Raw genomic sequence first — 24,415 nt, forward strand, 5'->3', positions numbered from 1 at the left:
TGTGTGTGATGTCCTTAGGTTAGTTAGGTTTAAGTAGTTCTAAGTTCTAGGGGACTGATGACCTTAGAAGGTTAGTCCTATAGTGCTCAGAGCCATTTGAACCATTCTTATAATAAGATTGAACATTAAATTCCTGCTGTACTTATGTATCACTATAATAAAATAAAAACAATGAATAGATGAGTGCGTTTGAATGAGAATAGAGGCATATTTAAATTTACAAAAAATGACAAATTTTTTAATTCTTTTGTCACTACAACCAGCTAACAAATCTTACACAAAAATTACAACTATAAATCAGAAGAGGAAGGATGTTTAACTGGCAAAGCATGCTTTCCAACTTGAAGTTATACAAATTCACCCCTGAATTAATGCCTTTTACAATGCAATCTGACTATTCTTACATGAATCCACTCTGAAGCCCAATACTATTCAAATAAAATCAGCTACGCCGAAGTGTACCACAAAGTATGATTCACCTGAGAACAGGGAGCTTTGAATACCATTTAACAACCCTATGCTGATGCAGCAGTATTTCACCCTTTCACCTTTATTCAGGCGGCAGCAGAAAACGGCGCGCTGTGCCCAGGAGCGGTGCGCTGCAGCAGCTGTAAGCTTCTGAAACGTCCACGAAAATTTGCAAACTACTTGGTCTGACGTTGTGATTATCAGAGTGCGGGAAACTTCCTTGTGAGAGCCCTGAAATCCTGGCAGATTTCAGTGCAGTGTGCACCTGTTTGCTGGCGTAGCCAAATCATTTGACTGGAACTGTCAAATGGCAGATGGTTGACGCAAGACGACTAAGTTCACCCTCGTAACACATGATACGTCTGAGATGATATGCAGTTTCAGTGGCAGTACAGTTATAAACTGCCTCTGGCTCTTAGTCCATCATAACATACAGACCACAAGTCTCCCCCACCAGGGAAGTTCTCCACCAGGGGAGGACCAGAAGATGAAGAAGGCAAAGAAACACAACCACTTTCCACCAAGCCTCGGTGCAGGAGCCGAAATATCAATAACAAAACCGTCCCCACATGCACAAACCGGTCGAGGTATCCTCTAGTCACTGAATCTCCTCTCTTAAGTGTTCTGCTAGCGTTGTAACGAATCCGGGCACTGGAATGGGGCTCCCATGCTGGTGGAAAAAGCCTCCACTTTGCGTATCCTGAGAGGAGCCAATGAGTGACTCCAAATCTCTCTTATCTGAAGAAAGAAGATTTTAGACTACGGAGGCACCGTTCTCACATAAAGCGTGCAATGTTTTGGCGATAAACATCTACCTAGATGGGACCACAGTCCCTCAATTATGGAAAGATCTGATCTTTCCAGCCCAACCATTTCCAATTTGTGAAACACGGCTATTATGCTCCCCAGACAGTCTTACCTGTGAAATGTAAGAGAACCTGGACGCGGCACACGGAATTTCCGGTTGGGGGCTGCACTTCCCTGAATTCTGTGGGGTTCGTACAATAGGCTTAAGCTGCTGGCGGAACGACTGACGTCGATCGAGTTTCGCCTGTTGTATGTAGGGCGAAACGACCTGCGAGACGTCTGAGGGTCACCTCAGTTTATGTGTTTACCATGCTGGCGCGTTCGGAACGAAGATTCCTGGCACCGACCGGCTGCATTGTCCTCATGATTCTGAGAATACTTGTGGACTGTGCCGTGGTGAGTGCGACTGTCTGACACCGGATGGCCGGTGGTCCAGGCAGGTTGTTTTCGTAGCCGGTCAGACGGCAGGTTCAGTGTCATTAGCTGAATAGCAGGTCAACTTAAACAGAGGCTAGTTGACGTCATAAATCCCTGCTCGACATTGGAGGCAACGGTCGCTATTGGCGAGAATGATGTTCTGAGACAGTGTGGGGGAATCAGAACTGAATGCTGATTCGCAGTTTTTTGGGGAGAGTAGGGAGTAGAGCAATGTTGGCTTCGCTCTTGCGTTGTGTGGGCAGGGGAGTCAGGATCTGATCCTTCTTGGAGTCGGACAGTCTTGCGACTTGGTCGCTCGTTTTCGGAAGAACTTAGAATCCTCGGACAGCCTTCGCGCCCAGGGGTTGACACAGACTTGCTGCACGGCAGAAGTCGGCGCCTACATCATTAGGACGCTGCCTACCGACGACGTGCTGCAGATTTCAGTGCTGGTACAGTATTTTGCGGCTCCGGCATTGTAGGAGCTCATCAATATTATACTGAATCCCTCAGCAGCACGCCCGCTCGCTTTGCTGTAAGTACACCTTGTTTCTGCATGTGATCCCATTTGAGCTCTCACTACTAATTGCGATACTGCTATATAGTCGGGAGATTAGTATTTGATTCATTATGATCTCCAGTCATTATCGTCAACCTATTGCATGACAGAGAGTAGGAACCCGTTGTTCTCAAGCTAACTCTTATTCTCATAATATTTCATTATAACTTATCCTTTAACCTACTGTGTGTGTCGATCTCTCTTAAATGGCTCCCTCCACCCACTTTCCGCCGACTGGATGCCTTCGTGATGGACTGCCGCCTGGTCCAGATAAAATGTCTTGTGAACTGGGGCCGTTCTCTCCACCCCTAAGCAGGAGGACGAGAGTGGTTTGGCCAGAAGTCGCTCTGCATGTATGATCCACTGAGTGCTCCTTCCCAGAATCAGTCACAGAGACCAGTCGCTGCACTCAACATTTATGGCCCTAATTTATCTCTCTCCAGTGATTTGTATCCATCACTATGACCCCTCTGGTTCAAGTTCACTACCAGTTATACATTCAGTTGTAAGAAGTCACTGCGGCCTATTGTGAGTAATATTGGGGCACCAAGGTATAATCTCGCGAAACATCTGGCAGCGCAACTTAGCCCTTTAGTATGAAAGTGTGAGCATCACATCCGCAACTCACAAGACTTTATTCGTCACCTCAAGAACTTACGACTCGCACCATCAGATATACTCGTACGTTTTGACGTAGTCTCACTTTTTACTCGAGTACCATTGCAGGAACCGTTGTTGCTCATTAGCGAGAAGCTAGATGGGGAACTTCAGACTTATTCCAACACGTGCTCACCTCGACGTACTTTCTATTCAATGGACAATACTTTGAACAGACTGACGGTGTCTCAATGGGTAGTCCCTTGTCACCCATTATGGCTATTCTTTTTATGGAAGACTTCGAGGAGAGAGCACTCCAGTCGTCGGATTTGAAACCTACGTGTTTTTGGCGATATGTGGGCAACACTTTTGTTATCTGGCCTCACGGCACTGCATCGCTGAATGTATTTCTTGAGCATCTTAACTCGCTTGATCCCAATATCAAGTTTACTATGGAGATGGAGAAAAACGGCGAACTTTCATTCCTAGACGTGTTGGTATGGAGAAAAGAAGATGACGCATTAGGTCACGCAGTGTACCGTAAACCAACAAACACGGACTTATACTTACAGGCCATCAGCTGTCACCATCCTTCGCAACGAAGTGACGTACTTAGGACGTTGGTTCACAGAGCACGAGCCATATCAGACTCAGACAGCTCATACAATGAGCTACTCCATCTGCGTACCATTTTTTAACAAAATGGTTATTCCGAATTCGCCGTGCCTTACACCCGGAGCGGGTTACCCAAAGTGAGGAAGTGGAAGAGGGCTAATAACAAAGGCGAATGGTCATGTTGCAATAATTCGGCGGTGTCTCTTCAAAAATAGGAAGATTATCGAAGAGGCATAAAGTTAAATGTTTCTTCCGTCCGCCGGCAAAACTCAGAGCTCTCTTGGGCTCATCTAAGGACAGCCTTGGCCTAAGAAGACCCGGTGCTTATGAGATTCCTTGTAGCTGCGGCATGTCGTACATCGGACAAACTTGTTGCACTGTAGAAGAGATATATACTGAACACCAACGTTACACTCGTCTGGAGCAACCAGAGAAGTCTGCAGTGACCGAACATTTTCCCAGTACAGGCCATTCTACGAATTATCAACACACCAAAATCATCGCTTCGACGAGTTTGTAATAGGACAGTGTTATTAAGGAAGCAGTGGAAATAGGTAGCTCGACGAATTTTGTAAACAAAGACACCGGCCTTCAGGTCAGTACAGCTGGGGATCCAGCTGTGGCCATATTGAAGTTGCATTGAGCAGAGAGGAGTACTACTGGTCATACGATGGATGACGATTCGCCAGCAACATAAATACTTTGGTGACAACGGGGGGATGGTGACGCGCCAATGCAGACGCGCAGATTTGCTTGCGGCTTCCGACAGAGGTGGCTGGGGCGGCCGATGGCAGCGCAGAGCAGCGGTGGCTGCCTCCGCGCTTGCGGCTTCCGACAGAGGCGGCTGGGGCAGCCGATGGTAGCGCAGAGCAGCGGCGGCAGCCTCCGCACTTGCGGCTTCCGGCAGAGGGGGCTGGCGCGGCCGATGGCAGCGCAGAGCAGCGGCGGCAGCCTCCGCGCTTGCGGCTTCCGGCAGAGGGGGCTGGGGCGGCCGATGGCAGCCCAGAGCAGCGACTGCAGCCTCCGGGCTTGCGGCTTCCGATAGAGGGGGCTGGGTCGGCCGATGGCAGCGCAGAGCAGCGGCGGCAGCCTCCGCGCTTGCGGCTTCCGGCAGAGGGGGCTGGGGCGGCCGATGGCAGCCCAGAGCAGCGACTGCAGCCTCCGCGCTTGCGGCTTCCGATAGAGGGGGCTGGGTCGGCCGATGGCAGCGCAGAGCAGCGGCGGCAGCCTCCGCGCTTGCGGCTTCCGGCAGAGGGGGCTGGGGCGGCCGATGGCAGCGCAGAGCAGCGGCGGCAGCCTCCGCGCTTGCGGCTTCCGACAGAGGCGGCTGGGGCGGCCGATGGTAGCGCAGAGCAGCGGCGGCAGCCTCCGCGCTTGCTGCTTCCGACAGAGCGGGCCGGGTCAGCCGATGGCAGCGCAGAGCAGCGGTGGCAGCCTCCGCGCTTGTTGCTTCCGACAGAGGCGGCTGGGGCGGCCGATGGCAGCGCAGAGCAGCGGCGGCAGCCTCCGCGCTTGCGGCTTCGGGCAGAGGGGGCTGCGGCGGCCGATGGCAGCGCAGAGCAGAGGCGGCAGCCTCCGCGCTTGCGGATTCCGGCAGAGGGGGCTGGGGCGGCCGATTGCAGCGACAGAAGCGGCGGCAGCCTCCGCGCTTGCGGCTTCCGGCAGAGGGGTTTGGGGCGGCCGATGGCAGCGCAGAGCAGCGACGGCAGCATCCGTGCTTGCGGATTCCGGCAGAGGGGGCTGGGAAGGCCGATGGCAGCGCAGAGCAGCGACGGCAGCCTCCGCGCTTGCGGATTCCGACAGAGCGGGCTGGGTCGGCCGATGGCAGCGCAGAGCAGCGGCGGCAGCCTCCGCGCTTGCGGCTTCCGACAGAGCGGGCTGGGTCGGCCGATGGCAGCGCAGAGCAGCGGCGGCAGCCTCCGCGCTTGCGGCTTCCGACAGAGCGGGCTGGGTGGGCCGATGGCAGCGCAGAGCAGCGGCGGCAGCCTCCACGCTTGCGGCTTCCGACAGAGCGGGCTGGGTGGGCCGATGGCAGCGCAGAGCAGCGGCGGCAGCCTCCGCGCTTCCGGCTTCCGACAGAGGCGGCTGGGGCGGCCGATGGCAGCGCAGAGCAGCGGCGGCAGCCTCCGCGCTTGCGGCTTCCGACAGAGCGGGCTGGGTCGGCCGATGGCAGCGCAGAGCAGCGGCGGCAGCCTCCGCGCTTGTGGCTTCCGACAGAGGCGGCTGGGGCGGCCGATGGCAGCGCAGAGCAGCGGCGGCAGCCTCCGCGCTTGCGGCTTCCGACAGAGCGGGCTGGGTCGGCCGATGGCAGCGCATAGCAGCGGCGGCAGCCTCCGCGCTTGCGGCTTCCGGCAGAGGGGTTTGGGGCGGCCGATGGCAGCGACAGCAGCGGCGGCAGCCTCCGCGGTTGCGGCTTCCGACAGAGGCGGCTGGGGCGGCCGATGGCAGCGCAGAGCAGCGGCGGCAGCCTCCGCGCTTGCGGCTTCTGGCAGAGCGGGCTCGGTCGGCCGATGGCAGCGCAGAGCAGCGGCGGCAGCCTCCGCGCTTGCGGCTTCCGACAGAGCGGGCTGGGTGGGCCGATGGCAGCGCAGAGCAGCGGCGGCAGCCTCCGCGCTTGCGGCTTCCGGCAGAGGGGGCTGGGGCGGCCGATGGCAGCCCAGAGCAGCGACTGCAGCCTCCGCGCTTGCGGCTTCCGATAGAGGGGGCTGGGTCGGCCGATGGCAGCGCAGAGCAGCGGCGGCAGCCTCCGCGCTTGCGGCTTCCGGCAGAGGGGGCTGGGGTGGCCGATGGCAGCGCAGAGCAGCGGCGGCAGCCTCCGCGCTTGCGGCTTCCGACAGAGGCGGCTGGGGCGGCCGATGGTAGCGCAGAGCAGCGGCGGCAGCCTCCGCGCTTGCTGCTTCCGACAGAGCGGGCTGGGTCGGCCGATGGCAGCGCAGAGCAGCGGTGGCAGCCTCCGCGCTTGTTGCTTCCGACAGATGCGGCTGGGGCGGCCGATGGCAGCGCAGAGCAGCGGCGGCAGCCTCCGCGCTTGCGGCTTCGGGCAGAGGGGGCTGCGGCGGCCGATGGCAGCGCAGAGCAGAGGCGGCAGCCTCCGCGCTTGCGGATTCCGACAGAGCGGGCTGGGTCGGCCGATGGCAGCGCAGAGCAGCGGCGGCAGCCTCCGCGCTTGCGGATTCCGGCAGAGGGGTTTGGGGCGGCCGATGGCAGCGCAGAGCAGCGACGGCAGCCTCCGCGCTTGCGGATTCCGACAGAGCGGGCTGGGTCGGCCGATGGCAGCGCAGAGCAGCGGCGGCAGCCTCCGCGCTTGCGGCTTCCGGCAGAGGGGTTTGGGGCGGCCGATGGCAGCGCAGAGCAGCGACGGCAGCCTCCGCGCTTGCGGCTTCCGACAGAGCGGGCTGGGTCGGCCGATGGCAGCGCAGAGCAGCGGCGGCAGCCTCCGCGCTTGCGGCTTCCGACAGAGGGGGCTGGGTGGGCCGATGGCAGCGCAGAGCAGCGGCGGCTGCCTCCGCGCTTGCGGCTTCCGACAGAGCGGGCTGGGTGGGCCGATGGCAGCGCAGAGCAGCGGCGGCAGCCTCCGCGCTTGCGGATTCCGACAGAGCGGGCTGGGTCGGCCGACGGCAGCGCAGAGCAGCGGCAGCAGCCTCCGCGCTTGCGGCTTCCGGCAGAGGGGTTTGGGGCGGCCGATGGCAGCGCAGAGCAGCGACGGCAGCCTCCGCACTTGCGGATTCCGACAGAGCGGGCTGGGTCGGCCGATGGCAGCGCAGAGCAGCGGCGGCAGCCTCCGCGCTTGCGGATTCCGACAGAGCGGGCTGGGTCGGCCGATGGCAGCGCAGAGCAGCGGCGGCAGCCTCCGCGCTTGCGGCTTCCGGCAGAGGGGTTTGGGGCGGCCGATGGCAGCGACAGCAGCGGCGGCAGCCTCCGCGCTTGCGGCTTCCGACAGAGCGGGCTGGGTGGGCCGATGGCAGCGCAGAGCAGCGGCGGCAGCCTCCGCGCTTGCGGCTTCCGACAGAGCGGGCTGGGTCGGCCGATGGCAGCGCAGAGCAGCGGCGGCAGCCTCCGCGCTTGCGGCTTCCGACAGAGCGGGCTGGGTGGGCCGATGGCAGCGCAGAGCAGCGGCGGCAGCCTCCGCGCTTGCGGCTTCCGGCAGAGGGGTTTGGGGCGGCCGATGGCAGCGCAGAGCAGCGACGGCAGCATCCGTGCTTGCGGATTCCGGCAGAGGGGGCTGGGAAGGCCGATGGCAGCGCAGAGCAGCGACGGCAGCCTCCGCGCTTGCGGATTCCGACAGAGCGGGCTGGGTCGGCCGATGGCAGCGCAGAGCAGCGGCGGCAGCCTCCGCGCTTGCGGATTCCGACAGAGGCGGCTGGGGCGGCCGATGGCAGCGCAGAGCAGCGGCGGCAGCCTCCGCGCTTGCGGCTTCCGACAGAGCGGGCTGGGTCGGCCGATGGCAGCGCAGAGCAGCGGCGGCAGCCTCCGCGCTTGCGGCTTCCGGCAGAGGGGTTTGGGGCGGCCGATGGCAGCGACAGCAGCGGCGGCAGCCTCCGCGCTTGCGGCTTCCGACAGAGCGGGCTGGGTCGGCCGATGGCAGCGCAGAGCAGCGGCGGCAGCCTCCGCGCTTGCGGCTTCCGACAGAGCGGGCTGGGTCGGCCGATGGCAGCGCAGAGCTGCGGCGGCAGCCTCCGCGCTTGCGGCTTCCGACAGAGCGGGCTGGGTGGGCCGATGGCAGCGCAGAGCAGCGGCGGCAGCCTCCGCGCTTGCGGCTTCCGACAGAGCGGGCTGGGTGGGCCGATGGCAGCGCAGAGCAGCGGCGGCAGCCTCCGCGCTTGCGGCTTCCGACAGAGGCGGCTGGGGCGGCCGATGGCAGCGCAGAGCAGCGGCGGCAGCCTCCGCGCTTGTGGCTTCCGACAGAGGCGGCTGGGGCGGCCGATGGCAGCGCAGAGCAGCGGCGGCAGCCTCCGCGCTTGCGGCTTCCGACAGAGCGGGCTGGGTCGGCCGATGGCAGGGCATAGCAGCGGCGGCAGCCTCCGCGCTTGCGGCTTCCGGCAGAGGGGTTTGGGGCGGCTGATGGCAGCGCAGAGCAGCAGCGGCAGCCTCCGCGGTTGCGGCTTCCGACAGAGGCGGCTGGGGCGGCCGATGGCAGCGCAGAGCAGCGGCGGCAGCCTCCGCGCTTGCGGCTTCTGGCAGAGCGGGCTGGGTGGGCCGATGGCAGCGCAGAGCAGCGGCGGCAGCCTCCGCGCTTGCGGCTTCCGGCAGAGGGGGCTGGGGCGGCCGATGGCAGCCCAGAGCAGCGACTGCAGCCTCCGCGCTTGCGGCTTCCGATAGAGGGGGCTGGGTCGGCCGATGGCAGCGCAGAGCAGCGGCGGCAGCCTCCGCGCTTGCGGCTTCCGGCAGAGGGGGCTGGGGCGGCCGATGGCAGCGCAGAGCAGCGGCGGCAGCCTCCGCGCTTGCGGCTTCCGACAGAGGCGGCTGGGGCGGCCGATGGTAGCGCAGAGCAGCGGCGGCAGCCTCCGCGCTTGCTGCTTCCGACAGAGCGGGCTGGGTCGGCCGATGGCAGCGCAGAGCAGCGGTGGCAGCCTCCGCGCTTGTTGCTTCCGACAGATGCGGCTGGGCGGCCGATGGCAGCGCAGAGCAGCGGCGGCAGCCTCCGCGCTTGCGGCTTCGGGCAGAGGGGGCTGCGGCGGCCGATGGCAGCGCAGAGCAGAGGCGGCAGCCTCCGCGCTTGCGGCTTCCGGCAGAGGGGTTTGGGGCGGCCGATGGCAGCGCAGAGCAGCGACGGCAGCCTCCGCGCTTGCGGATTCCGACAGAGCGGGCTGGGTCGGCCGATGGCAGCGCAGAGCAGCGGCGGCAGCCTCCGCGCTTGCGGATTCCGACAGAGCGGGCTGGGTCGGCCGATGGCAGCGCAGAGCAGCGGCGGCAGCCTCCGCGCTTGCGGCTTCCGACAGAGGGGTTTGGGGCGGCCGATGGCAGCGACAGCAGCGGCGGCAGCCTCCGCGCTTGCGGCTTCCGACAGAGGCGGCTGGGTCGGCCGATGGCAGCGCAGAGCAGCGGCGGCAGCTTCCGCGCTTGCGGCTTCCGGCAGAGGGGGCTGGGGCGGCCGATGGCAGCGCAGAGCAGAGGCGGCAGCCTCCGCGGTTGCGGCTTCCGACAGAGGGGGCTGGGTGGGCCGATTGCAGCGCAGAGCAGCGGCGGCAGCTTCCGCGCTTGCGGCTTCCGGCAGAGGGGGCTGCGGCGGCCGATGGCAGCGCAGAGCAGAGGCGGCAGCCTCCGCGCTTGCGGCTTCCGGCAGAGGGGTTTGGGTGGCCGATGGCAGCGACAGCAGCGGCGGCGGCCTCCGCGCTTGCGGCTTCCGACAGAGGCGGCTGGGGCGGCCGATGGCAGCGCAGAGCAGCGGCGGCAGCCTCCGCGCTTGCGGCTTCCGACAGAGGCGGCTGGGGCGGCCGATGGCAGCGCAGAGCAGCGGCGGCAGCCTCCGCGCTTGCGGCATCCGGCAGAGCGGGCTGGATCGGCCGATGGCAGCGCAGAGCAGCGGCGGCAGCCTCCGCGCTTGCGGCTTCCGACAGAGGCGGCTGGGGCGGCCGATGGCAGCGCAGAGCAGCGGCGGCAGCATCCGCGCTAGCGGCTTCCGACAGAGGCGGCTGGGTCGGCCGATGGCAGCGCAGAGCAGCGGCGGCAGCCTCCGCGCTTGCGGCTTCCGACAGAGCGGGCTGGGTCGGCCGATGGCAGCGCAGAGCAGCGGCGGCAGCCTCCGCGCTTGCGGCTTCCGACAGAGGCGGCTGGGGCGGCCGATGGCAGCGCAGAGCAGCGGCGGCAGCCTCCGCGCTTGCGGCTTCCGACAGAGGCGGCTGGGGCGGCCGATGGCAGCGCAGAGCAGCGGCGGCAGCCTCCGCGCTTGCGGCTTCCGACAGAGCGGGCTGGGTCGGCCGATGGCAGCGCAGAGCAGCGGCGGCAGCCTCCGCGCTTGCGGCTTCTGGCAGAGCGGGCTCGGTCGGCCGATGGCAGCGCAGAGCAGCGGCGGCAGCCTCCGCGCTTGCGGCTTCCGACAGAGCGGGCTGGGTGGGCCGATGGCAGCGCAGAGCAGCGGCGGCAGCCTCCGCGCTTGCGGCTTCCGGCAGAGGGGGCTGGGGCGGCCGATGGCAGCCCAGAGCAGCGACTGCAGCCTCCGCGCTTGCGGCTTCCGGCAGAGGGGGCTGGGGCGGCCGATGGCAGCCCAGAGCAGCGACTGCAGCCTCCGCGCTTGCGGCTTCTGGCAGAGCGGGCTCGGTCGGCCGATGGCAGCGCAGAATAGCGGCGGCAGCCTGCGCGCTTGCGGCTTCCGACAGAGCGGGCTGGGTGGGCCGATGGCAGCGCAGAGCAGCGGCGGCAGCCTCCGCGCTTGCGGCTTCCGACAGAGCGGGCTGGGTCGGCCGATGGCAGCGCAGAGCAGCGGCGGCAGCCTCCGCGCTTGTGGCTTCCAACAGAGGCGGCTGGGGCGGCCGATGGCAGCGCAGAGCAGCGGCGGCAGCCTCCGCGCTTGCGGCTTCCGACAGAGCGGGCTGGGTCGGCCGATGGCAGCGCAGAGCAGAGGCGGCAGCCTCCGCGCTTGTGGCTTCCGACAGAGGCGGCTGGGGCGGCCGATGGCAGCGCAGAGCAGCGGCGGCAGCCTCCGCGCTTGCGGCTTCCGACAGAGGGGGCTGGGTGGGCCGATGGCAGCGCAGAGCAGCGGCGGCAGCCTCCGCGCTTGCGGCTGCCGACAGAGGCGGCTGGGGCGGCCGATGGCAGCGCAGAGCAGCGGCGGCAGCCTCGGCGCTTGCGGCTTCCGACAGAGCGGGCTGGGTCGGCCGATGGCAGCGCAGAGCAGCGGCGGCAGCCTCCGCGCTTGCGGCTGCCGACAGAGGCGGCTGGGGCGTTCGATGGCAGCGCAGAGCAGCGGCGGCAGCCTCCGCGCTTGCGGCTTCCGCCAGAGCGGGCTGGGTCGGCCGATGGCAGCGCAGAGCAGCGGCGGCAGCCTCCGCGCTTGCGGCTGCCGACAGAGGCGGCTGGGGCGGCCGATGGCAGCGCAGAGCAGCGGCGGCAGCCTCCGCGCTTGCGGCTTCGGGCAGAGGGGGCTGCGGCGGCCGATGGCAGCGCAGAGCAGAGGCGGCAGCCTCCGCGCTTGCGGATTCCGACAGAGCGGGCTGGGTCGGCCGATGGCAGCGCAGAGCAGCGGCGGCAGCCTCCGCGCTTGCGGATTCCGGCAGAGGGGTTTGGGGCGGCCGATGGCAGCGCACAGCAGCGACGGCAGCCTCCGCGCTTGCGGATTCCGACAGAGCGGGCTGGGTCGGCCGATGGCAGCGCAGAGCAGCGGCGGCAGCCTCCGCGCTTGCGGCTTCCGGCAGAGGGGTTTGGGTCGGCCGATGGCAGCGCAGAGCAGCGACGGCAGCCTCCGCGCTTGCGGCTTCCGACAGAGCGGGCTGGGTGGGCCGATGGCAGCGCAGAGCAGCGGCGGCAGCCTCCGCGCTTGCGGATTCCGACAGAGCGGGCTGGGTCGGCCGATGGCAGCGCAGAGCAGCGGCGGCAGCCTCCGCGCTTGCGGCTTCCGACAGAGCGGGCTGGGTCGGCCGATGGCAGCGCAGAGCAGCGGCGGCAGCCTCCGCGCTTGCGGCTTCCGACAGAGTGGGCTGGGTGGGCCGATGGCAGCGCAGAGCAGCGGCGGCAGCCTCCGCGCTTGCGGCTTCCGACAGAGCGGGCTGGGTGGGCCGATGGCAGCGCAGAGCAGCGGCGGCAGCCTCCGCGCTTGCGGATTCCGACAGAGCGGGCTGGGTCGGCCGATGGCAGCGCAGAGCAGCGGCGGCAGCCTCCGCGCTTGCGGCTTCCGGCAGAGGGGTTTGGGGCGGCCGATGGCAGCGCAGAGCAGCGACGGCAGCCTCCGCGCTTGCGGATTCCGACAGAGCGGGCTGGGTCGGCCGATGGCAGCGCAGAGCAGCGGCGGCAGCCTCCGCGCTTGCGGATTCCGACAGAGCGGGCTGGGTCGGCCGATGGCAGCGCAGAGCAGCGGCGGCAGCCTCCGCGCTTGCGGCTTCCGGCAGAGGGGTTTGGGGCGGCCGATGGCAGCGACAGCAGCGGCGGCAGCCTCCGCGCTTGTGGCTTCCGACAGAGCGGGCTGGGTCGGCCGATGGCAGCGCAGAGCAGCGGCGGCAGCCTCCCCGCTTGCGGCTTCCGGCAGAGGGGTTTGGGGCGGCCGATGGCAGCGACAGCAGCGGCGGCAGCCTCCGGGCTTGCGGCTTCCGGCAGAGGGGTTTGGGGCGGCCGATGGCAGCGACAGCAGCGGCGGCAGCCTCCGCGCTTGCGGCTTCCGACAGAGGCGGCTGGGTCGGCCGATGGCAGCGCAGAGCAGCGGCGGCAGCTTCCGCGCTTGCGGCTTCCGGCAGAGGGGGCTGGGGCGGCCGATGGCAGCGACAGCAGCGGCGGCAGCCTCCGCGCTTGCGGCTTCCGACAGAGGCGGCTGGGGCGGCCGATGGCAGCGCAGAGCAGCGGCGGCAGCCTCCGCGCTTGTGGCTTCCGACAGAGGCGGCTGGGGCGGCCGATGGCAGCGCAGAGCAGCGGCGGCAGCCTCCGCGCTTGCGGCATCCGGCAGAGCGGGCTGGATCGGCCGATGGCAGCGCAGAGCAGCGGCGGCAGCCTCCGCGCTTGCGGCTTCCGACAGAGGCGGCTGGGGCGGCCGATGGCAGCGCAGAGCAGCGGCGGCAGCCTCCGCGCTTGCGGCTTCCGACAGAGGCGGCTGGGTCGGCCGATGGCAGCGCAGAGCAGCGGCGGCAGCCTCCGCGCTTGCGGCTTCCGACAGAGCGGGCTGGGTCGGCCGATGGCAGCGCAGAGCAGCGGCGGCAGCCTCCGCGCTTGCGGCTTCCGACAGAGGCGGCTGGGGCGGCCGATGGCAGCGCAGAGCAGCGGCGGCAGCCTCCGCGCTTGCGGCTTCCGACAGAGGCGGCTGGGGCGGCCGATGGCTGCGCAGAGTAGCGGCGGCAGCCTCCGCGCTTGCGGCTTCCGACAGAGCGGGCTGGGTCGGCCGATGGCAGCGCAGAGCAGCGGCGGCAGCCTCCGCGCTTGCGGCTTCTGACAGAGGCGGCTAAGGCGGCCGATGGCAGCGCAGAGCAGCGGTGGCAGCCTCCGCGCTTGCGGCTTCCGCCAGAGCGGGCTGGGTCGGCCGATGGCAGCGCAGAGCAGCGGCGGCAGCCTCCGCGCTTGCGGCTTCCGGCAGAGGGGGCTGGGGCGGCCGATGGCAGCCCAGAGCAGCGACTGCAGCCTCCGCGCTTGCGGCTTCCGGCAGAGGGGGCTGGGGCGGCCGATGGCAGCCCAGAGCAGCGACTCCAGCCTCCGCGCTTGCGGCTTCCGATAGAGGGGGCTGGGTCGGCCGATGGCAGCGCAGAGCAGCGGCGGCAGCCTCCGCGCTTGCGGCTTCCGGCAGAGGGGGCTGGGGCGGCCGATGGCAGCCCAGAGCAGCGACTGCAGCCTCCGCGCTTGCGGCTTCCGACAGAGCGGGCTGGGTCGGCCGATGGCAGCGCAGAGCAGCGGTGGCAGCCTCCGCGCTTGTTGCTTCCTACAGATGCGGCTGGGGCGGCCGATGGCAGCGCAGAGCAGCGGCGGCAGCCTCCGCGCTTGCGGCTTCGGGCAGAGGGGGCTGCGGCGGCCGATGGCAGCGCAGAGCAGAGGCGGCAGCCTCCGCGCTTGCGGCTTCCGGCAGAGGGGTTTGGGGCGGCCGATGGCAGCGCAGAGCAGCGACGGCAGCCTCCGCGCTTGCGGATTCCGACAGAGGCGGCTGGGTCGGCCGATGGCAGCGCAGAGCAGCGGCGGCAGCTTCCGCGCTTGCGGATTCCGACAGAGCGGGCTGGGTCGGCCGATGGCAGCGCAGAGCAGCGGCGGCAGCCTCCGCGCTTGCGGCTTCCGGCAGAGGGGTTTGGGGCGGCCGATGGCAGCGACAGCAGCGGCGGCAGCCTCCGCGCTTGCGGCTTCCGACAGAGGCGGCTGGGTCGGCCGATGGCAGCGCAGAGCAGCGGCGGCAGCTTCCGCGCTTGCGGCTTCCGGCAGAGGGGGCTGGGGCGGCCGATGGCAGCGACAGCAGCGGCGGCAGCCTCCGCGCTTGCGGCTTCCGACAGAGGCGGCTGGGGCGGCCGATGGCAGAGCAGAGCAGCGGCGGCAGCCTCCGCGCTTGCGGCTTCCGACAGAGGCGGCTGGGTCGGCCGATGGCAGCGCAGAGCAGCGGCGGCAGCCTCCGCGCTTGCGGCTTCCGACAGAGGCGGCTGGGGCGGCCGATGGCAGCGCAGAGCAGCGGCGGCAGCCTCCGCGCTTGCGGCTTCCGACAGAGCGGGCTGGGTCGGCCGATGGCAGCGCAGAGCAGCGGCGGCAGCCTCCGCGCTTGCGGCTTCCGGCAGAGGGGGCTGGGGCGGCCGATGGCAGCCCAGAGCAGCGACTGCAGCCTCCGCGCTTGCGGCTTCCGGCAGAGGGGGCTGGGGCGGCCGATGGCAGCCCAGAGCAGCGACTCCAGCCTCCGCGCTTGCGGCTTCCGATAGAGGGGGCTGGGTCGGCCGATGGCAGCGCAGAGCAGCGGCGGCAGCCTCCGCGCTTGCGGCTTCCGGCAGAGGGGGCTGGGGCGGCCGATGGCAGCGCAGAGCAGCGGCGGCAGCCTCCGCGCTTGCGGCTTCCGACAGAGGCGGCTGGGGCGGCCGATGGTAGCGCAGAGCAGCGGCGGCAGCCTCCGCGCTTGCTGCTTCCGACAGAGCGGGCTGGGTCGGCCGATGGCAGCGCAGAGCAGCGGCGGCAGCCTCCGCGCTTGCGGCTTCGGGCAGAGGGGGCTGCGGCGGCCGATGGCAGCGCAGAGCAGCGACGGCAGCCTCCGCGCTTGCGGATTCCGACAGAGCGGGCTGGGTCGGCCGATGGCAGCGCAGAGCAGCGGCGGCAGCCTCCGCGCTTGCGGATTCCGACAGAGCGGGCTGGGTCGGCCGATGGCAGCGCAGAGCAGCGGCGGCAGCCTCCGCGCTTGCGGCTTCCGGCAGAGGGGTTTGGGGCGGCCGATGGCAGCGACAGCAGCGGCGGCAGCCTCCGCGCTTGCGGCTTCCGACAGAGGCGGCTGGGTCGGCCGATGGCAGCGCAGAGCAGCGGCGGCAGCTTCAGCGCTTGCGGCTTCCGGCAGAGGGGGCTGCGGCGGCCGATGGCAGCGCAGAGCAGAGGCGGCAGCCTCCACGCTTGCGGATTCCGGCAGAGGGGGCTGGGAAGGCCGATGGCAGCGCAGAGCAGCGACGGCAGCCTCCGCGCTTGCGGATTCCGACAGAGCGGGCTGGGTCGGCCGATGGCAGCGCAGAGCAGCGGCGGCAGCCTCCGGCTTGCGGCTTCCGGCAGAGGGGTTTGGGGCGGCCGATGGCAGCGACAGCAGCGGCGGCAGCCTCCGCGCTTGCGGCTTCCGACAGAAGCGGCTGGGGCGGCCGATGGCAGCGCAGAGCAGCGGCGGCAGCCTCCGCGCTTGCGGATTCCGACAGAGGCGGCTGGGGCGGCCGATGGCAGCGCAGAGCAGCGGTGGCAGCCTCCGCGCTTGCGGCATCCGGCAGAGCGAACTGGATCGGCCGATGGCAGCGCATAGCAGCGGCGGCAGCCTCCGCGCTTGCGGCTTCCGGCAGAGGGGTTTGGGGCGGCCGATGGCAGCGACAGCAGCGGCGGCAGCCTCCGCGCTTGTGGCTTCCGAGAGAGGCGGCTGGGGCGGCCGATGGCAGCGCAGAGCAGCGGCGGCAGCCTCCGCGCTTGCGGCTTCTGGCAGAGCGAACTCGGTCGGCCGATGGCAGCGCAGAGCGGCGGCGGCAGCCTGCGCGCTTGCGGCTTCCGACAGAGCGGGCTGGGTGGGCCGATGGCAGCACAGAGCAGCGGCGGCAGCCTCCGCGCTTGCGGCTTCTGACAGAGCGGGCTGGGTCGGCCGATGGCAGCGCAGAGCAGCGGCGGCAGCCTCCGCGCTTGTGGCTTCCGACAGAGGGGGCTGGGTGGGCCGATGGCAGCGCAGAGCAGCGGCGGCAGCCTCCGCGCTTGCGGCTGCCGACAGAGGCGGCTGGGGCGGCCGATGGCAGCGCAGAGCAGCGGCGGCAGCCTCCGCGCTTGCGGCTTCCGCCAGAGCGGGCTGGGTCGGCCGATGGCAGCGCAGAGCAGCGGCGGCAGCCTCCGCGCTTGCGGCTTCCGCCAGAGCGGGCTGGGTCGGCCGATGGCAGCGCAGAGCAGCGGCGGCAGCCTCCGCGCTTGCGGCTTCCGACAGAGGCGGCTGGGGCGGCCGATGGCAGCGCAGAGCAGCGGCGGCAGCCTCCGCGCTTGCGGCTTCCGACAGAGGGGGCTGGGTGGGCCGATGGCAGCGCAGAGCAGCGGCGGCAGCCTCCGCGCTTGCGGCTGCCGACAGAGGCGGCTGGGGCGGCCGATGGCAGCGCAGAGCAGCGGCGGCAGCCTCCGCGCTTGCGGCTTCCGCCAGAGCGGGCTGGGTCGGCCGATGGCAGCGCAGAGCAGCGGCGGCAGCCTCCGCGCTTGCGGCTTCCGACAGAGCGGGCTGGGTGGGCCGATGGCAGCGCAGAGCAGTGGTGGCAGCCTCCGCGCTTGCGGATTCCGGCAGAGGGGTTTGGGGCGGCCGTTGGCAGCGACAGCAGCGGCGGCAGCCTCCGCACTTGCGGCTTCCGACAGAGGCGGCTGGGGCGGCCGATGGCAGCGCAGAGCAGCGGCGGCAGCCTCCGCGCTTGCGGCTTCCGACAGAGGCGGCTGGGTCGGCCGATGGCAGCGCAGAGCAGCGGCGGCAGCCTCCGCGCTTGCGGCTTCCGACAGAGCGGGCTGGGTCGGCCGATGGCAGCGCAGAGCAGCGGCGGCAGCCTCCGCGCTTGCGGCTTCCGACAGATGCGGCTGGGGCGGCCGATGGCAGCACAGAGCAGCGGCGGCAGCCTCCGCGCTTGCGGCTTCCGACAGAGCGGGCTGGGTCGGCCGATGGCAGCGCAGAGCAGCGGCGGCAGCCTCCGCGCTTGTGGCTTCCGACAGAGGCGGCTGGGGCGGCCGATGGCAGCGCAGAGCAGCGGCGGCAGCCTCCGCGCTTGCGGCTTCCGACAGAGCGGGCTGGGTCGGCCGATGGCAGCGCATAGCAGCGGCGGCAGCCTCCGCGCTTGCGGCTTCCGGCAGAGGGGTTTGGGGCGGCCGATGGCAGCGACAGCAGCGGCGGCAGCCTCCGCGCTTGTGGCTTCCGAGAGAGGCGGCTGGGGCGGCCGATGGCAGCGCAGAGCAGCGGCGGCAGCCTCCGCGCTTGCGGCTTCTGGCAGAGCGAAATCGGTCGGCCGATGGCAGCGCAGAGCAGCGGCGGCAGCCTGCGCGCTTGCGGCTTCCGACAGAGCGGGCTGGGTGGGCCGATGGCAGCGCAGAGCAGCGGCGGCAGCCTCCGCGCTTGCGGCTTCTGACAGAGCGGGCTGGGTCGGCCGATGGCAGCGCAGAGCAGCGGCGGCAGCCTCCGCGCTTGTGGCTTCCGACAGAGGCGGCTGGGGCGGCCGATGGCAGCGCAGAGCAGCGGCGGCAGCCTCCGCGCTTGCGGCTTCCGACAGAGGGGGCTGGGTGGGCCGATGGCAGCGCAGAGCAGCGGCGGCAGCCTCCGCGCTTGCGGCTGCCGACAGAGGCGGCTGGGGCGGCCGATGGCAGCGCAGAGCAGCGGCGGCAGCCTCCACGCTTGCGGCTTCCGCCAGAGCGGGCTGGGTCGGCCGATGGCAGCGCAGAGCAGCGGCGGCAGCCTCCGCGCTTGCGGCTGCCGACAGATACGGCTGGGGCGGCCGATGGCAGCGCAGAGCAGCGGCGGCAGCCTCCGCGCTTGTGGCTTCCGACAGAGGCGGCTGGGGCGGCCGATGGCAGCGCAGAGCAGCGGCGGCAGCCTCCGCGCTTGCGGCTTCCGACAGAGCGGGCTGGGTCGGCCGATGGCAGCGCAGAGCAGCGGCGGCAGCCTCCGCGCTTGTGGCTTCCGACAGAGGCGGCTGGGGCGGCCGATGGCAGCGCAGAGCAGGGGCGGCAGCCTCCGCGCTTGCGGCTTCCGACAGAGCGGGCTGGGTCGGCCGATGGCAGCGCAGAGCAGCGGCTTCAGCCTCCGCGCTTGTGGCTTCCGACAGAGGCGGCTGGGGCGGCCGATGGCAGCGCAGAGCAGCGGCGGCAGCCTCCGCGCTTGCGGCTTCCGACAGAGGGGGCTGGGTGGGCCGATGGCAGCGCAGAGCAGCGGCGGCAGCCTCCGCGCTTGCGGCTGCCGACAGAGGCGGCTGGGGCGGCCGATGGCAGCGCAGAGCAGCGGCGGCAGCCTCCGCGCTTGCGGCTTCCGCCAGAGCGGGCTGGGTCGGCCGATGGCAGCGCAGAGCAGCGGCGGCAGCCTCCGCGCTTGCGGCTGCCGACAGAGGCGGCTGGGGCGGCCGATGGCAGCGCAGAGCAGCGGCGGCAGCCTCCGCGCTTGTGGCTTCCGACAGAGGCGGCTGGGGCGGCCGATGGCAGCGCAGAGCAGCGGCGGCAGCCTCCGCGCTTGCGGCTTCCGACAGAGGGGGCTGGGTGGGCCGATGGCAGCGCAGAGCAGCGGCGGCAGCCTCCGCGCTTGCGGCTTCCGCCAGAGCGGGCTGGGTCGGCCGATGGCAGCGCAGAGCAGCGGCGGCAGACTCCGCGCTTGCGGCTGCCGACAGAGGCGGCTGGGGCGACCGATGGCAGCGCAGAGCAGCGGCGGCAGCCTCCGCGCTTGCGGCTTCCGACAGAGCGGGCTGGGTCGGCCGATGGCAGCGCAGAGCAGCGGCGGCAGCCTCCGCGCTTGTGGCTTCCGACAGAGGCGGCTGGGGCGGCCGATGGCAGCGCAGAGCAGCGGCGGCAGCTTCCGCGCTTGCGGCTTCCGACAGAGCGGGCTGGGTCGGCCGATGGCAGCGCAGAGCAGCGGCGGCAGCTTCCGCGCTTGCGGCTTTCGACAGAGCGGGCTGGGTCGGCCGATGGCAGCGCAGAGCAGCGGCGGCAGCCTCCGCGCTTGCGGCTGCCGACAGAGGCGGCTGGGGCGGCCGATGGCAGCGCAGAGCAGCGGCGGCAGCCTCCGCGCTTGCGGCTTCCGACAGAGCGGGCTGGGTCGGCCGATGGCAGCGCAGAGCAGCGGCGGCAGCCTCCGCGCTTGTGGCTTCCGACAGAGGCGGCTGGGGCGGCCGATGGCAGCGCAGAGCAGCGGCGGCAGCTTCCGCGCTTGCGGCTTCCGCCAGAGCGGGTGGGTCGGCCGATGGCAGCGCAGAGCAGCGGCGGCAGCCTCCGCGCTTGCGGCTTCCGACAGATGCGGCTGGGGCGGCCGATGGCAGCACAGAGCAGCGGCGGCAGCCTCCGCGCTTGCGGCTTCCGACAGAGCGGGCTGGGTCGGCCGATGGCAGCGCATAGCAGCGGCGGCAGCCTCCGCGCTTGCGGCTTCCGGCAGAGGGGTTTGGGGCGGCCGATGGCAGCGACAGCAGCGGCGGCAGCCTCCGCGGTTGCGGCTTCCGACAGAGGCGGCTGGGGCGGCCGATGGCAGCGCAGAGCAGCGGCGGCAGCCTCCGCGCTTGCGGCTTCCGACAGAGCGGGCTGGGTCGGCCGATGGCAGCGCAGAGCAGCGGCGGCAGCCTCCGCGCTTGTGGCTTCCGAGAGAGGCGGCTGGGGCGGCCGATGGCAGCGCAGAGCAGCGGCGGCAGCCTCCGCGCTTGCGGCTTCTGGCAGAGCGAACTCGGTCGGCCGATGGCAGCGCAGAGCAGCGGCGGCAGCCTGCGCGCTTGCGGCTTCCGACAGAGCGGGCTGGGTGGGCCGATGGCAGCGCAGAGCAGCGGCGGCAGCCTCCGCGCTTGCGGCTTCTGACAGAGCGGGCTGGGTCGGCCGATGGCAGCGCAGAGCAGCGGCGGCAGCCTCCGCGCTTGTGGCTTCCGACAGAGGCGGCTGGGGCGGCCGATGGCAGCGCAGAGCAGCGGCGGCAGCGTCCGCGCTTGCGGCTTCCGACAGAGGGGGCTGGGTGGGCCGATGGCAGCGCAGAGCAGCGGCGGCAGCCTCCGCGCTTGCGGCTGCCGACAGAGGCGGCTGGGGCGGCCGATGGCAGCGCAGAGCAGCGGCGGCAGCCTCCGCGCTTGCGGCTTCCGCCAGAGCGGGCTGGGTCGGCCGATGGCAGCGCAGAGCAGCGGCGGCAGCCTCCGCGCTTGCGGCTGCCGACAGATACGGCTGGGGCGGCCGATGGCAGCGCAGAGCAGCGGCGGCAGCCTCCGCGCTTGTGGCTTCCGACAGAGGCGGCTGGGGCGGCCGATGGCAGCGCAGAGCAGCGGCGGCAGCCTCCGCGCTTGCGGCTTCCGACAGAGCGGGCTGGGTCGGCCGATGGCAGCGCAGAGCAGCGGCGGCAGCCTCCGCGCTTGTGGCTTCCGACAGAGGCGGCTGGGGCGGCCGATGGCAGCGCAGAGCAGGGGCGGCAGCCTCCGCGCTTGCGGCTTCCGACAGAGCGGGCTGGGTCGGCCGATGGCAGCGCAGAGCAGCGGCTTCAGCCTCCGCGCTTGTGGCTTCCGACAGAGGCGGCTGGGGCGGCCGATGGCAGCGCAGAGCAGCGGCGGCAGCCTCCGCGCTTGCGGCTTCCGACAGAGGGGGCTGGGTGGGCCGATGGCAGCGCAGAGCAGCGGCGGCAGCCTCCGCGCTTGCGGCTGCCGACAGAGGCGGCTGGGGCGGCCGATGGCAGCGCAGAGCAGCGGCGGCAGCCTCCGCGCTTGCGGCTTCCGCCAGAGCGGGCTGGGTCGGCCGATGGCAGCGCAGAGCAGCGGCGGCAGCCTCCGCGCTTGCGGCTGCCGACAGAGGCGGCTGGGGCGGCCGATGGCAGCGCAGAGCAGCGGCGGCAGCCTCCGCGCTTGTGGCTTCCGACAGAGGCGGCTGGGGCGGCCGATGGCAGCGCAGAGCAGCGGCGGCAGCCTCCGCGCTTGCGGCTTCCGACAGAGGGGGCTGGGTGGGCCGATGGCAGCGCAGAGCAGCGGCGGCAGCCTCCGCGCTTGCGGCTTCCGCCAGAGCGGGCTGGGTCGGCCGATGGCAGCGCAGAGCAGCGGCGGCAGACTCCGCGCTTGCGGCTGCCGACAGAGGCGGCTGGGGCGGCCGATGGCAGCGCAGAGCAGCGGCGGCAGCCTCCGCGCTTGCGGCTTCCGACAGAGCGGGCTGGGTCGGCCGATGGCAGCGCAGAGCAGCGGCGGCAGCCTCCGCGCTTGTGGCTTCCGACAGAGGCGGCTGGGGCGGCCGATGGCAGCGCAGAGCAGCGGCGGCAGCTTCCGCGCTTGCGGCTTCCGACAGAGCGGGCTGGGTCGGCCGATGGCAGCGCAGAGCAGCGGCGGCAGCTTCCGCGCTTGCGGCTTCCGACAGAGCGGGCTGGGTCGGCCGATGGCAGCGCAGAGCAGCGGCGGCAGCCTCCGCGCTTGCGGCTGCCGACAGAGGCGGCTGGGGCGGCCGATGGCAGCGCAGAGCAGCGGCGGCAGCCTCCGCGCTTGCGGCTTCCGACAGAGCGGGCTGGGTCGGCCGATGGCAGCGCAGAGCAGCGGCGGCAGCCTCCGCGCTTGCGGCTGCCGACAGAGGCGGCTGGGGCCGCCGATGGCAGCGCAGAGCAGCGGCGGCAGCCTCCGCGCTTGCGGCTTCCGACAGAGCGGGCTGGGTCGGCCGATGGCAGCGCAGAGCAGCGGCGGCAGCCTCCGCGCTTGTGGCTTCCGACAGAGGCGGCTGGGGCGGCCGATGGCAGCGCAGAGCAGCGGCGGCAGCTTCCGCGCTTGCGGCTTCCGACAGTGCGGGCTGGGTCGGCCAATGGCAGCGCAGAGCAGCGGCGGCAGCCTCCGCGCTTGCGGCTTCCGACAGAGCGGGCTGGGTCGGCCGATGGCAGCGCAGAGCAGCGGCGGCAGCCTCCGCGCTTGCGGCTGCCGACAGAGGCGGCTGGGGCGGCCGATGGCAGCGCAGAGCAGCGGCGGCAGCCTCCGCGCTTGCGGCTTCCGACAGAGCGGGCTGGGTCGGCCGATGGCAGCGCAGAGCAGCGGCGGCAGCCTCCGCGCTTGTGGCTTCCGACAGAGGCGGCTGGGGCGGCCGATGGCAGCGCAGAGCAGCGGCGGCAGCTTCCGCGCTTGCGGCTTCCGACAGAGCGGGCTGGGTGGGCCGATGGCAGCGCAGAGCAGCGGCGGCAGCCTCCGCGCTTGCGGCTTCCGACAGAGGCGGCTCGGGCGACCGATGGCAGCGCAGAGCAGCGGCGGCAGCCTCCGCACTTGCGGCTTCTGACAGAGTTGGCTGGGGCGGCCGATGGCAGCACAGAGCAGCGGCGGCAGCCTCCGCGCTTGCTGCTTCCGACAGATTGGGCTGGGGCGGCCGATGGCAGCGCATAGCAGCGGCGGCAGCCTCTGCGCGTGCGCCCAAGTCTTTGGTTCTTCGTCTTGCAGGTAGCGTTACTGTCCTTCCAGCTATCGTTTGATATCTTCGCTATTGGCCATCGAATTTGGCGCCTCCACACATGCACACTTCCTGCCTGGCATAAATAGGCGGCTCTAGTCATGCCTTAGCAGTGTGTTTGTCGCACCTGAAGATGTCGGCCAATTGTGCTGATGAAATATTGTGGAGTTTTCACTGTGTCATCCTACGTCTCGCCCGAGAACCATGAATACAACATGTCCGTCGGGAAAGCCTCAAGCAACACAAGTCATAAACGAGTCATATCAAATGTAGTGCTGGAAAACACCGAGATGAAGACCTAAAATATGAATGTAAATCTGACTGACAGTGTTGTTAAAGTGAGGGAGTGGCGTGATACCTCTCAACCTTAAAATTTTCAATTGTTCATATAGACGTCTTTATAGAATATAAAGTTTTGTCTGTACACATGTTAGGTTATCTATTTAACTTTGGGGGTTATTTACAGTTCTGTTGTGTATTGGGATCGTCCAGTTTGATGTAAACCTCGCTGTCGCTGAAAAAGCCTTATAGATGTGTTTTGAAATTTTAAACATTGTTATAGGCTGAAGTCCAGCAACCGTGCGTTAACTTAGTTGCAGAATGTCCGTATACCCCCTCGGCTATACGTACCGCTTTATGCAGCCGAGGTGGCTGTACGTAAATTCTGTAATTAATAAAGGTGTCCTGCTAAGATGGGTGTGTAAGTTCTAGAGCAGTGCCCACACACTGAAAGTAGTACAGTATAGCAAATAGTACAATATATCACTCAACTTTGTTAGGCTGGTTGTAGCGATTGCAGAATGCAGCTTTCGCCTATCTGTCCTGTATTGACTGCAGTTGCATAAACACAAACTAAATAATGTTCTCTGAACTAAACTTCTGTCTTGGTGTACTGTTTGAACAACAGTTCCAAAATAACAGCAATCAGTTAATTCTCTAGGCGGGATGTTTCTGTCCATACGCCATTATACTACTCACGTCGTGCATATGCTCATGTCTTACCACTGTCTTTCTATTGGTCATGGTTTCTGACTCGCTAGACAACCTGAAGACACGGCGAGCGCTCCTAGCAACACTCGGAATGACAGACAACTTGCAACTGACAACTGCTGTTCGTGCGCTTTTACTTAGGCGCGCTTCTCTCTTCACGGTGCCTCAGCCGCTCCAGATGTGATTCTCGCGGGCAGCGTGGTTGCTTTGAGCACAGCGATGTTCTAGCTATAACGTTCACGTTACTTCTGTTGCAAATTCTTCTTATGCCATATCTCAGTACATCCCATTTGCACTCATTACACACTGAAGCGCCAAAGAAAATGGTATGGGCACCCGCATTCAAATAAAACGACGTGTGAACAGGCAAAACACGGCGCTGCGTTCGGCAACAAGTGTTTGGCGCAGCTGTCAGATCGGTTACTGCTGCTACACTACTGGCCATTAAAATTGCTACACCACGAAGATGACGTGCTACTAACGCGAAATTTAACCGACAGAAAGAAGATGCTGTGATATGCAAATGATCAGCTTTTCAGAGCATTCGCACAGGGCTGG

Source organism: Schistocerca gregaria, chromosome 8, assembly GCF_023897955.1.
Source record: "Schistocerca gregaria isolate iqSchGreg1 chromosome 8, iqSchGreg1.2, whole genome shotgun sequence".
Classification (NCBI taxonomy): domain Eukaryota; kingdom Metazoa; phylum Arthropoda; class Insecta; order Orthoptera; family Acrididae; genus Schistocerca; species Schistocerca gregaria.